A 14,495-nucleotide genomic window follows, 5' to 3' on the forward strand; every position below is an offset into this window, starting at 1 on the left:
TGTCCCATAATTCCTGGATATGCTGGGCATAGTCACACTGATTTAGAGGCTGGTTCTGACCAGGCAGGTCTATGTTGAAAAGGAAAAGAAAACCATTTTTAGAATCTGCAAGAAAAAGAGAAGAAAATAAATTATGATTTGAAGAGAAAATCTTGAGCTTTGGCGGAATTGAAGTCAGAAAGCAAACAAAAAAAGAAAAAGAAGAAGAAAAGACTAAGACAGAGAGAAAGAACTAGAGGGCTAGAGGGCTATACAGGGAGAACCAAGAAGGCTCTGGTTGCTGTATGGGCACCAAGGTAATAGGCCTAATTGAACAGAAACTCTCTGACCAGGAAGAAATTCCAGGAAGCAGGGGGTCTGAATGCTCAGAGGGCCATTGAAACCACAGATTTTATTTGGAACCAGAGATAAATTTAAGGGCAAGACTTTAATTCCTTGGAGATGAAAATGGGAAAGAAAATAGCCCTGGTTTTCATACTGGTGAACATAATAAAGGTGAATCAGATGTAAAATCACACACAAGGTTAGAGATGTGAGTGCTGTATTCACTGGTGTCAATTTTGCCAAATTATGCTTTGTACCTTTATATTATTTTATCCTGGTATCTTCTTAGAGTTTGTTTTTGCATTCTAAGTAGCTGAGTGTGAGTGACCTACCGCAAGAAGACCCCTGTGGCACACAGCCAGGGACATGAAAAGCAAAGGCACAGACCAAGGGGTAGAATTCTGGGAGATTTTCCCATTACTTAGGGTGACGGCAAAAAGAATCAGGTGGGATTCTTTGGCATCAGATGGGAGGGATCCCAAAATCCCATCTTTTGGGATTCCCAAAGAAACTCTTTGGAAGCTCCTCAAAGATGTTGGTGATTGTTACAATACCTAATATAATTGTACTGTATATATGCCTGTAGGTATGCCTACATATGTATGTATACCTGTATATATTAGATATGCATTTTATTGTGCTTTGCTATGCTGTTTTGCACTTGACAGATATTGCTTTTTTTTTTTTTTTTTTTTTTTTAGATGGAGTTTCGCTCTTGTTGCCCAAGCTGGAGTGCGGTGACGTGATCTTGGCCCACTGCAACCTCCCCATCCCAGGTTCAAGCGATTCTCCTGTCTCAGCCTCCTGAGTAGCTAGGATTGCAGGTTCACACCACCATGCCTGGCTAAATTTTTGTTTTGTTTTGTTTTGTTTTTTAAGTAGAGATGGGGTTTCACTGTGTTGACCAGGCTGGTCTCAAACTCCTGACCTCAGGTGATTTGCCCGCCTCGGCCTCCCAAAGTGCTGGGATTATAGCCGTGTGCTACCACACCCAGCCAGATATTGCATTTTTTATAAATTGGAGGTTCGTGTCAACCCTACACAGAGCAAATCTATCCGTGCAATTTTTCCAACAGCACATGTTTACTTCCTCTCTCTGTGGCATGTTTTGGCAACTCTCACAATATTTCTAACTGTTTCATTATTCTTGTATCTATTATGGTAATCTGTGATGAGTGATCTTTGATGTTACGATTGTAATTGTTTTGGGATGCCATGAATTGTACCCATACAAAACGGAAAACTTAATAAATCTGTATGTTTGGACCACTCTCCAGACCAGTCGTTCTCCCATGTCTCTCCCTCTCCTCTGGCCTTCCTATTCCCTGAGATATGACAGCATTGAAATTGGGCCAATGAATAGTCCTACAATGGCCTCTAAGTGTTCACATGAAAGGAAGGGTCACACTTTAAATCAAAAGCTAAATGTGATTAAGCTTAGTGTGGAAGCCTTGTCGAAAGCTAGGCCTCTTGCACCAAACAGCCAAGTTGTTAACGGAAAGGAAAAGTTTTTGAGGAAATTAAAAGTGCTGCTCCAGTGAACAAAAAAAATAAAATAAAATAAAATAAGAAAGTGAAACTGCTGTATTGTTGATATGGTGGAAGATTTAGTGGTTTGGATAGAAGACCAACTGACCACAACATTCTCTTAAGCCAAAACCTAACTCAGAGCAAGGCCCTAACTCTCATCAGTTATATGAAGGCTGAGAGAGGCAAGGAAGTCACAGAGGATAAGTTTGAACATACCAGAGGCTGGTTCATGAGATTTAACGAAGGAAGCCATTTCCATAACATAAAAGTGCAAGGTGAAGCAGCAAGTGCTAATGTAGCAAGTTACCCAGAAGATCCAGCTAAGATCATTAATGAAGGTGGTTACACTAAAAAACAGATTTACAATGTAGGAAAAATAGCCTTATACTGGAAAAAGATGCTATCTAGGACTTTCATAACCAGAGAGGAAAAATCAATGCCTGCCTTCAAAGTTTCAAAGGACAGACTGACTCTCTTGTTAGGGGCTAACACAGCTGGTGACTTTAAGCTGAAGCTAATTCTCGTTGACCATCCTGAAAATCTTAAGGTGCTTAAGAATTATGCTAAATTTACTCTGCCTGTGCTCTATAATGAAACAGACGACAGCACATCTGTTTACTGCATGGTTTACTGAAAATTTTAAGCCTGCTCTTGAGACCCACTGCTCAAAAAAAAAGTAGCCCTTTCAAAATATTACTGCTCTTTGACAATACACCTAGTCACCCAAGCGCTCTGATGGGGATGTACAAGGAGATTAATGTTGTTTTCATGCCTGCTAAGAGAACTTTCATTCTGTAGCCCATGAATCAAGGAGTAATTTTGACTTTCAATCTTATTTTTTGGGAAATATATTTCAAAAGGCTATAGCTCCATAGATAGTGATTCCTCTGATGGATCTGGGCAAAGTAAATTGAAAACCTTCTAGAGGTTTTGAGGAAGTTAAGAAGAAAGGATTCGCCATCCTAGATGCCATTAAGAACATTAATGATTCATGGGAGGTGGTCAAAATATCAACATTAAAAGGAGTTTGGAAGAAGTTGATTCCAACCCTCAAGGATGACATGAGAGATTCAAGACTTTAGTGGGGGAAATAACTTGACATTTGGTAGAATTACCAAGAGAACTAGACTTAGAAGTGAAACCTGAAGATGTGTCTGGATTGCTGCAATTTCATGATGAAATGTAAACAGATGAGGAGTTGCTTCTTATGGACAAGCAAAGAAAGTGGTTTCTTGAGATAGGATCTAATGTTGGTGAAGATGCTGTGAACATTGTTGAAATGACAACAAAGGATTTAGAATATTACGTAAGCTTAGTTGATAAAGCAGCAACAGTGTTTGAGAGGACTGACTCCAATTTTGAAAAATTTTGTAAGTTCTACTTAGGTAAAATGCTATCAAACAGCATTGCATACTACAGAGAAATTTTTTTAAAGGAAGAGTCCATTGATATGACAAATGTCATTGTTGTCTTATTTTAAGAAATTGCCACAATCACTCCCACCTTCAGCAAACATCATTCTGATCAATCAGTAGCTATCAACAGGGAGGCAAGACCCTCCAACAGCAAAAAGATGACTCACTAAAGACTTGGATGATAGGTAGCATATTTTAGCAATAAAGTATTTTTAATTAATGTATGTACATTGTTTAGGATATAATGCTATTGCACACTTAATAGACTAAAATATAGTCTAAAATATAGTATAAACATAACTTTAATCTGCACTGGGAAGCCAAAAAATAACATGACTCACTTTATTGCAACATTCACTTTATTATAGTGGTCAGGAACCAAACCTGCAATATCTTCAAGGTATACCTGTTTGTTTGTTTGTTTGTTTACATTTATATTTATTCTGTACACATAATTCAAGGCATCAGCAGGAAATAGATGGCACACTCAAACAGAATACTTGAGGAGAGTTTAATGAAGGGACAATTCACAAAGAAGAGAGCGGGATTGAGGTGACTCAGGGATGGTGAAGCACCCAGCAGCTGACAAACAGCAGGGAGCTGCCACCACCCCTGGGCCTGACAAGGCAAGAACAACAAGCATTTATAGAAATCCAGTAAGATCTACAGCTGAAGAAAAAGGCTGCCCAGTGACCCCTGCTGCCAACCCACAGCCCAACAAAAAGGGTGCCTGAGAAATAAATACCCTGATCAGTTCCCTCCAGCCCTCTTATCTCTTGCTGGTACCTCCCATTAGCTGAACTAAAGCAGATGCCAAAGGGCAAGGGAGGCTGGTGGGTTCAGTCCCTAGACGCCAGCATCCCGAGACCCAGAGCAAGGGAGAGAGTGAACCTGGAGGGGGAGAAGAAGAACAGACAACACTGGGAGACCTTCCCATGATCTCCTGACATCCTACATTCAAGGTGGGCTCCTTACTCTTCCTGCACACACCATCTCCCTGCTTGTCTCCATGCTGTTTTCCCTTCTTGGAGGACCCTGAGTGAGGCCACCTCCTTTGCATGCCTAAATCCTACTCAACCTGAGAAGCTCTGGCTACACAGGTGCTTTGCACAAGAAACCTCCCATCTCAAGTACAGCAGTTTTCTCCACTCAAATGGATAGTAAGCTCTTTAGAGGGAGGAGTCGTGATTGTCTCTAACAAAAAGAAGACCATCTGTTTCCAGCAGCCTGCTCAGCAGAAACCACCAGGGTTAGACTCTGCATCCTAACAGCTTTCCATATGACCAGGGAGAGCAGTGGCATGCCAATGAGAACACTGAGCTGTGCATTCCATTTTTATCCTTCCTGCCTGTCCTGTATACCCTGCCTGTCCTGTATACCCTGCCTCTCCTAGCTATGTGATCCTTGACCATCCATGGTACAAATCCAGCCAGCATCAGGGTTTGTAGTCTCTACAGTTCATCAACATGTGTAACTAGCTGTCATCATTTTAAATTCAGGAGATGCCACATAATCTGAGTGTACTGCTTATTTTTGAAAAATCTGACAACACAGGGTCTATTCTCTTGTGACAGCAACCAGCTGGAGCTGAGCAGTGGCTGCTTTCAGATTTCACTACACACCCCATGCAGGATGCTTCACTCATTGACATCATCTGGCTTTTCCCTGGGACATTCAACTTTCAGATCTCTGCTTTATAAGCATCAGTGCTACAACTATCTCTTCCAAGCTTCCTGCCTTTTGACAGTCATCTCTTGATACCCCATGTCTAATCCTTTCTGTTTAATTCTATGAAGTCCTCACTTGATTATAAATAATTCATCTCTCCTTCAACCTGATCACACAATGTTGCTTCTATTCCTTTCTGCTGTAGGTTGAATTGTGTCCCCCAAAAAGATATTTTGACATCCTCACCCCAGTCTATTTGAATGTAACTGAATTTGGAAATAGGGCCTTTGCAGATGTAATCAAGTTGAGACGAGGTCATTCTTAATTAGGATGGCCTTAAATCCAATGGCTAGTGTCCTTTCAAGGAGAGAGAGATTTGAAGACACAGAGGGGACACAGGGAAGAGAATGGAGGCAGAGACTGGAGCGATACAGCTACAAGTCAAGGAATGCACGGATTGCCGACAGTCACCAGAAGCCAGGACACGAAAAGGAAGGGTTCTTCCCTAGAGCCTTCAGAGCAAACATGGCTCTGCCAACACTTAATCTCAAACTTTCAGTTTCCAGAACTGGGAAAGAATACATTTCTCTTGTTTTAAGCCACTGAGTTTGTGGCACTTTGTTATAGCAGCCCTAAGAAACTAATACACCTTTCTTTAAGTGAAACTGGGATTTTCCCAGAGAAAATCCCAAGAGAAGGATGCTCAAGGATTAACCTTCTCGTGCGGCCAGACTGCCTCTTATCCATGCAGCAGTTTGCCTCATTCAAAAGTTCTTTTTTCTTCTTTTGAGGCCTGTAGCATTCAGTGGTTCTCACCACTGCTCCATCATTACCTCCTGGCTGTCATAGAAGATTTGGGTCTTTTTTTTTTCCGTTCCAGTTTTTGCCATTGCCTGTCTTCAACATGTGAGTAATTGGGTCAGCTAACATTTGACTCCTGGGGTGCTGGGTACTTCCTTCTCTTCCTGCAATGGAGAGGCACAATATTTCTTCCTCTGAGCTGCGGAGGGAAAGATGGGCACATTAATACACAAATGTAAGGAGTTAGTAGTGCAGGAGACAGAGTTGTTGGAGGGAAAGAGGAGTGTAGTGGTCTGGTGGGCTTTGGCAGGATGGTGAGGTTTATACACTTGCTGGGGGAGCAGCCAAAAAGAAGTGACTCAGAAGAAATAGCCATCCCTGGAGATGGCCCCTGTGTCTGCAAAATTTAAAGCCCCATGCCTTAATTGTAATCACCTACTTCCACCATCATCTTCTTCCAACCAAGCCTGTCCATCTTCATTGAGACCGCTCAGTCAGAGAAACTTTTAACCGTGAGTTCTTGATCCCCTAGTTGGAGTTCAGCAGGTTTATGAAAATCCCAAAATTATATGCAGATTTTTCCCAAGATGCAGTCCACTGCTAGATTAAAAAACTACTTAATTCATGCAAATTAGAGCCACCATGACTGTGCGGGTGACCCACAGTGTCACCCAGCAGTCTTCTAATTCCTTCTGAGTGCATTCTCTTTGGCCTCTCCCCCAGCAAGTATACAAGCCTCACCACCACAGCAGAACACCACTCTCCTCTTTCTCTCCAACAACCCTGTCTCTTGCACCATTACATCTTTAAATGTGTGCATTACTATGTCCATCTTTCCCTCTTCAGTTTGTGTCTCAGAGGAAGAAATGGCACGGCTCTCTTCTGCAAGAAGAGAAGGAAGACCTCTGGTAGTAGTGGTCGTCTCCTAGACAGCCTGCTCACAGGGTCAACTGTTGTGGTTGCCCCACAGAAGATGCTTCTACCCAAAATTTGGTTTAAATATTGAGAATGAGGCTGACACACATGCACCAAGAGTATGAAAATATTATGCACATAATGAGGCTTTCTGGGCAGAGCAGGTCCAGCTTCCAATGTCTGGAACTGGCTTGAGAGGGCAGAGAAAGGAGATAGGCTTGGCTTCTATTGTGATTAGGGGCTGAGCCTGGGGTGAGGACTCTCCTGAACTGGCTGGGGCTTATGTGGTTTTAACTTCCCATCAGCACCAAAGAAGGCAGCACCCACACTTTCTAACCAGCTTGCCCAGATGTGGAGCACAATGGGAAGGAAGGGTGATCAGGCTTAAAAGCTGTCAGCAGGCCAGGTGCAGGGGCTCATGCCTACAATCCCAGCATTTTGGGAGGCCAAGGCAGGAGGATCATTTGAGCCCAGGAGTTCAAGATCAGCCTAGGAAGTATGGCGCACCTTGTCTCTACAATTTTTTTTTTTTTTAATTAACCAGGTGTGGTGGCACATACCTATAGTCCCAGCTACTCTGGGGACTGAAGTAGGAGAATCTCTTGAGCCTGAGAAGTCAAGGCTGCAGTGAGCCGTGATTGTGCCACTGTACTCCAGGCTGGGCGACAGAGTGCGGCCCTGTCAAAAAAAAAAAAAAAAAAAAAAAAACTGTCAGCAATCACAAATGGAGTTAGAATCCTTATTATACTCTCCAAGAAGAGCTGGATCGGAATTTTGGAAATACAGGTCTGTTACTCACTCACTGAGTGATCCTAAGAAGACATTTAACCATTCTGAGCCTAATTTCCACACCAATTACATGAGGCTAATGGCACCTTCCCACCGTATATTTATTTGTAAGAAGTAAATAAAAAAACATATCCTCAGTGCCTGGCACATGGCAGATACTCAATAATGTTGGAGTATCTGCTTTCCAAGGCTAGCCCTGTACCATGTGCCCTGGATCCCCTTCCTTCGTGCCTCCTCTAACACCTCACTTATCATCTCTTTCTCTTTTGTGTCTTCCATTTCTTCCACTTCACTTCCTTCTTCTCTAGCTATGGGACACATGTAGAGTGCCCCTATGTCCAGCAGGCACCTCCAACAACACATTTCAAACACAGGCCACAAGCTGCCCTTCATGTTCCCATACTGCCAACTACAAATCTTGTTAGTGCTCCAGAAATATTAGAGTTATCCTGAATATCTCCCTTCCATACTCTGAACATCTAATTGGTCACTTAATTTTATTAATTCCAGCTCAGAAATTTCTTCCAACACTTTTATCGCTAACTCTATTACCATTTCCTTGCCATTATCTCTCAGACTTTTCACTAGTCACTGTCACAAGTTTCTCAAGACCCCAGTTTAGCTCAAACTACTCTGTTTAAAAAGCTTCATTGTTGGGCCAGGCGCAGCGGCTCACGCCTGTAATCCCAGCACTTTGGGAGGCCAAGGCAGGTGGATCATGAGGTCAGGAGTTCAAGACCATCCTGGCCAACATGGTGAAACCCCATCTCTACTAAAAACACAAAAATTAGCCGGGCATGGTGGCATGCTCTTGTAGTCCCAGCTACTCGGGAGGCTGAGGCAGGAGAATCACTTGAACCTGGGAGGCATCGGTTGCAGTGAGCCAAGATTGATCTTACACCACTGCACTCCAGCCTGGGCGACAGAGCAAAACTCTGTCTCAAAAAAATAAAAACAACGACAAAAAAAAAAATGCCATGCTTTTTTAGTTACTTAAAAACTGCTTGCGTTATAGTACAAAGTGAAAAAGTACAAAAGCCCTATAAGCGGGGGAAAACTGAAAGAAAATAAATTAAAATGTTAATGGTGATCTTCTCTGCATGGTAAGATTATGGGTATTTTTTTTCTTTGTACTTTTGCATAGTTTCCAAATTGTCTACACTGTACATATATTGCTTTCATAAATGTTATTTTAAATAACAAACTCCACTGGCTTCCTCATGAATGCTTTTGCAAATCCAAACTCCTGAGCCTTACACACAGGGCACTTCACAATATGTTCCTGTGGTAGCAGATTTCCACAATGACCCCCAAATGATTCTTGCCTCCTGGTATTCCTATATTGTAGGGCTGACCTGTATAACCAATAGGATATTGTAGACATGGAAGTGTGTGGCTTCCAAAGCCAAGTTATAAAAGACATGACTTCTGCCTTACATGCTGTAGGATCACTCACTCTGGGGCAAGCCAGCTGCCCTGTCATGAGGACTCCTGAGCAGCCTTCTGGAATGATCCATGAGATGAGAAGCTGAGGTCTTCTGCCAACAAAACAGCAATAAACTTTCCAGGCATGTGAGTGAGCCACCTTTGAAGCAGATCCTCCAGCCCCATTGACACCTTAAGGTGACTGCAGCCCCAGCTGGTATCTTAACTGCAACCTCATGAGAGACTCCAAACCAAAATTCCTCTGCTAAGCTGCTCCCAAATTCCTGACCCACCAAAACTGTGAAATAATTCATTGTTCTTAAGCCACTAGGTTTTGAGGTAATTTGTTACACAGCAATAGTTCACTGATACAGTCCTCAAAATATCTAACTTCATCTCCCAGAACTCCTCTTTGTACACTCTACTCCTACCATACTGAATTTATAACCAATTTCTAGATAATTTAAGAAATTCATTTTTTTGCATTTGTTAGTTCCACTGTTCAACCCTCTTTCTTTATCATCCTTCAAAATATAGCTCAAAACTCACCTCCCCAGTGAAGCAGAATTAATTCCTCCCTCCTCTGCACAACACTGACCCTTTCTTCTTATCTCTGTAATAGCGTTTATCCTGGTCTGCTGTAATAAATCTAGGAGCATGTTCACACCTCCCTCTTGACTGAAAGGTATTCTAGGCCAAGGCTTTGTGTCTCCAGCACCTAACAGTGCCTGATACACAGAAGACAAAAATAAATGCCTGATGAATGAACAGACATCTGAATGACTGACTGAATGAAGAATTATAGTACCAAGACTATCTCAGCCAAAGTAGGAAACTCTTTGCATGTTAGCTCTTACAAGACATTAAAAAATATCTGTCAGAGCAATGACCCATAAACAAAGTTAACAATCCACAACCACTAATTAATTAATCAGGTCAGAATTAATCAGCTGTGAAGTCGGATAGTAAGGAAATGCCAAAAAATGAAATACAATAATTAGGCAAGATCTAAATTCTGAAGAAAACACAGTAGAATCCTGCTATAACAGGGCTCATTAAAATGTAGACTTATATATAACTTAGACTGAATTGTGTCTCTCGAAAAACTGTAACTACCAAGGAAGGGGGCTAATATGACACAATTAGGCCACATGACTGATTCTGGTAATTTCTATGCAGTCTGTAAATATTTTGCTCTGAAACCAGTGGTATGAATTGATTAGTGAAGTTGGTTAACAAAGGACACATTTATCTGGAACACTTCCTCTTTTCGAACCAAAAAAAAAGAAAAAAGAAATTTTCCTCTGAAGTAGCCAGTACTTATTTATACCAACTAAAACTGTGGCTCAACTACTTGTTCATGAAAATGTTTAAGAAGTCAAAAATTCAGTTACATATCTCTAAGACCCCACAATATTATTTTTGAAGGGTTGAGAACTTAAGTAGGCCATGTCTAAGTTCATGCAGCCACGGCTCAATCTTATCCACAAAGCAAGGTAATTTCCAACATGGACAATCAGCATCACAGAAAAAATGTGTATAACAATAGTATTCTATGTTCTGTGTTTTCTAGCAGTCACCTGTAAAATCCCCTGAGTCTGGTGGGTTGTCTTAGTCTATTTAGGCTGCTGTAACAAAATGGCTTAAACTGGGTAATTAATAAACAACAGAAATTGATTTCTGATAGTTCTAGAGGTTGGAAGGTCCAAGATCAAGGCACTGGCAGATTCAGTGTGAGGGCTCACTCTCTGCTTCAAAGATGATGTATCCTCACATGGAGGAAGGGTGGGAGAGGCAAATAGGCTCCCTCAGTGCCTTTTATAAGGGCACTAATCCCATTCATGAGAGTGGAGCCATCATGACCTAATCACCTCCAAAAGCCCCACCTCTTAACAACATCACCTTTGACATTAGGTTTCAACATATGAATTTTGGAGGGATACAAAAATTCAGACTACATCATAAGCTTCTGGTTTGTGTTTATTTGTCTGGAGGAGCTGGATATTAAATTCTTAACTCCTGATTCAATTTTTTTAGGTTTTTTTGGTGGTGTTTGTTTGTTTTTGTTTTTTTTTGTTTTTTTGGTTTTTTGGGTTTTTTTTTGTTTGTGTTTTGTTTTTTTTGAGACAGAGCCTCGCTCTGTTGCCCAGGCTGGAGTATAGTGGCGCGATCTCAGCTCACTGCAAACTCTGTCTCCCAGGTTCAAATGATTCTCCTGCCTCAGCCTCCCAAGTAGCTGGGATTACAGGCACATGCCACCCCACCAGTTAATTTTTCTATTTTTAGTAGAGACAGGGTTTCGCCATGTTGGCCAGGTTGGCCTCGAATTCCTGACCTCAAGTGTTCCTCCCATCTCAGCCTCCCAAAGTGCTGGGATTACAGACATGAGCCACTGTGACCAGCCTCAATTTTTCTGGTAGTTTTAGATCTATTCAGATTTTCTGTTTCTTCCTAAGTCCGTTTTTTAAATTTTATTTTTCTAGATAATTGTCTATTTCATATTTTAAACTTGTTGTCACAAAGTTGTTCATGGATGTTCTTTTTAAAAATACCCACTGCATCTATAGCTTAGTTCTCTTTTTATTCCTATTATCATTTGCTCTGTCTTTGCCATCAGAATAAACCTTGCCAGAATTTTATCTAGTTTATTAGAGTTTTTAGAGAACAACTTCAATTTTATTGAGCTATATACTTAAGATTTGTGCACTTTCGTGTACATTTCTTATAACTCAATAAACTTTTCCTAGAGAAAAAGAAAGCAAGGGAATGCTGAAGACAGGATTCAGAATGTTAACTGCTTTGAGTTGAGGGAGCCAGAGGATGACTTAGACTTAGACACCTTTAGACTTAGAGTGTTACCAGGGTCCTAGCTTTTGCTTAAAGTCGTGGTTTCATGATTCCTATTATATCACTAAAAATAAATACACAACTAGTCCATGCACAGACTAATGATGTCTCTGTCATGGGCCAAAGCTTATAAGTCACCCAGTTCTGTGAACTTAGGGTCCAAAGGTTTGGTGAGGAGGCCTACTTGACTGGTGCAACAGTGATATGGCATCAGTGCCTTCCAGCTGTGGCAGATGGTGGAATGTGCCTTTTCTTTCTCTCCTGAAATGCCCTCTGGGTTTCTTAGAGTTTCCACTTCTGACAACTTACATCTGTATTTTGCTGCTCTGAGCAACCCTTCTCTAGGGGCCACTCAAGAGAACCACAGACCCTTGGTGTCTGGATTCTACATTCAAAATTTTCTTGCTGGAATGACTTCACTCTTCCAGGAAAAACCCTTTCTCAGATTCTCCCACCCCATGATCAACATCTGGCCCACAAGAACATTCACCTTTACCCCCATTCTGTGTAAATGTAGCTTCTCCCATTGTAACCACTATTTTCCCTCTGCCTCAGAGCATCTGACCAGCCTCTTGACATTCTATGTTTCCAAGCATAAATCAGATACCAGGCATAAATTAGGACATTCCTACATCTCCCAAATTACAGATGATATGAGAAAACGCTCCGAGTGCTTATATATTTGAACCCTACCCCCAGCCCCATTTGGTTGACAGAAGGGGAGGAAACACTTAGCTCATCTACAACTCTCTCACTCTAGAATTCCTACTTATCAACATTGAAGCCTCCCTTTGCATACTCGGAGGGCAATTCAAAACTCAGCTTTACAAGTTTCACCTGTTCTTCATAGGTGCTATAACACAGGATGTTCTCAGCCTTGGGGGACCTGTCAAAATTCTAAGACAAAAGAAATTGTGAATTTGACATGCTTTTACCTATATTTGGATTGTGAGTTCATCTTCAGTATGGTCTTATTTATGAGAATTCGGTGCAAACTACTTTAAGCACTTGCCCCTCCATGGCACCCTCCTGTTGCCATGGTATTACTGACTCAGGACAAATTTTTATGTTAATTTCTTAGCTGATGGCACAAATTCAAACCCCAAGTCAACAGGAAGCACAGGCTTGTCATTAAAAATTCTCAGGAAATTTTTCCACTCATGACAGGCAGTCTAGTCTCTCTTGTTGCCTCTCTGTACCTATGGACTATTTTCCTAATTCGTCCTTTTACTGACAGTATGGCCCTTCAAAGGTTTTGCTTTTATTCAAGTGTCTCAGGTCTAACTCATCCTCCCTCCTCATTTAGGCCAAACACTCATTGTCTAACCCCATATGAATACTAAAACACAAATCCCTAGATTATAGAAACTGACAACCACCAGCTCCTCAACCCTACCCCTAAGACAAAGAATGTGCTTCTTGATCTGGATTTTTTTTCCTCTTCATTTTTGGAATGAATTTCCCTTACCTTCTTCTAATCATGGCTCTGCCTGTAAAACAATGCCTCTCATAATTTCTCAAGAGCTGACAGGAAGCTAACTCACTCCAACCAATGATTCCCATGCCCCATAACCAGCCAGTCTGTTAGTGCTCAGTGTCTCCTCTCCATAAGACATCTTTCCTCTCACCTGATCCTCTGCTGCAGAAAACCCAGAACTCCCCAGTTCTGCTTACTTGCCAAGGGAAGTAAGCACCAGTCTTCCCACACCCAAACCAGGCCTGAAGGTCCTTGTTAGAAATTAAAATGCAAAAGAATCCCTCTCTCCCTCACCAAAATGGAGCAAGGCAGAACAAACCAGGTCATCAGTGTACACTTTCAGCTTCAATACAGTCCTGCCACTCCCTTTCCTACACTCCAAATCTTACCCCTCATTCAAGGCCAAACTTAGGTCTCAAAACATCTGTGGAGTCTTTCCCCAATACTGGAGCCCACACAGATATCACCTTTACCATAACCTTATGGCAGTCTTTATGCTACATGATTATGTCTTGCCTCATACCGTCCACTGTTTTGTATGTTAAACATATAGAAATTTAGTAATTTGCTTAGGTTTTATAATACATTGCCTTCCTAGTCACAATATTGTTATGAATTGAATGTTTATTCCTCCTTCCCAAAATTCATACATTGAGATCCTAATTCCTAATGTGATGGTATTAGTAGGTGGGGACTTTGGGAGGTGATTAGATCATGTGGTTGGATCCCTCATGCATGAAATTAGTGGCCTTGCAAGGAAATATACCAAAGCTTTCTCTCTCTCTCTCTCTCTCTCTCTCTCTCTGCCCTTCTTTCTGCCCATGTGATGATACAAACAGAAGGAATCAGGCTTTCACCAAAACCCAACCGTGCTGACACCTTGATCTTAGATTTCTCAGGCTCCAGAACTGTGAAAACATAACTGTTTAAACCACTCAGTCTATGGTAATTTGTTACAGCAGCCCAAACTGACCAAGAAAAACACAACTGATTTTTAAAGCATTATTAGAGCTTATGGATCTAACCAAATGTAGTCGCTTGGAAGAAAAAATATGTGTATATTTATATATGTATTATGTTCATATATATGTATTTTAATAATGTTATCATTGCTGACATTTTTCTAAATCAGACACATTTCTTTATGATAAAATCTCAAACACCTTAAATCTTCAGCAAAACTCTAAGGTCTTAGAGGGCAGGAACTGGGTTGGGTACTCCTTTATTAAAGTTCCACACTCCTACAAGGCACATGTTGAAGTACAGTTTAGGAGTGACATGCCTGGATGATGCATGATGAAGGG

At 41.4% G+C, this 14,495-nt stretch overlaps 1 long non-coding RNA gene across 2 annotated transcripts in view; it reads right to left on the reverse strand.

The window, feature by feature from the left end:
• Positions 1–3,703: 3,703 nt before the first annotated feature.
• Positions 3,704–14,495, reverse strand: part of LOC129048766 (uncharacterized) — a 79,681-nt gene continuing 68,889 nt past the window's right edge. For both annotated transcript variants that reach the window (XR_008511365.1, XR_008511366.1), the window contains exons 3-4: positions 7,214–7,331; positions 3,704–5,937 (exon numbers count right to left, since the gene is read on the reverse strand). This is a non-coding gene — a long non-coding RNA (uncharacterized LOC129048766). The remainder of the gene's footprint in view (positions 5,938–7,213; positions 7,332–14,495) is intronic.

Source organism: Pongo abelii, chromosome 9 (genome assembly GCF_028885655.2).
Source record: "Pongo abelii isolate AG06213 chromosome 9, NHGRI_mPonAbe1-v2.0_pri, whole genome shotgun sequence".
Taxonomy (NCBI): Eukaryota; Metazoa; Chordata; class Mammalia; order Primates; family Hominidae; genus Pongo; species Pongo abelii.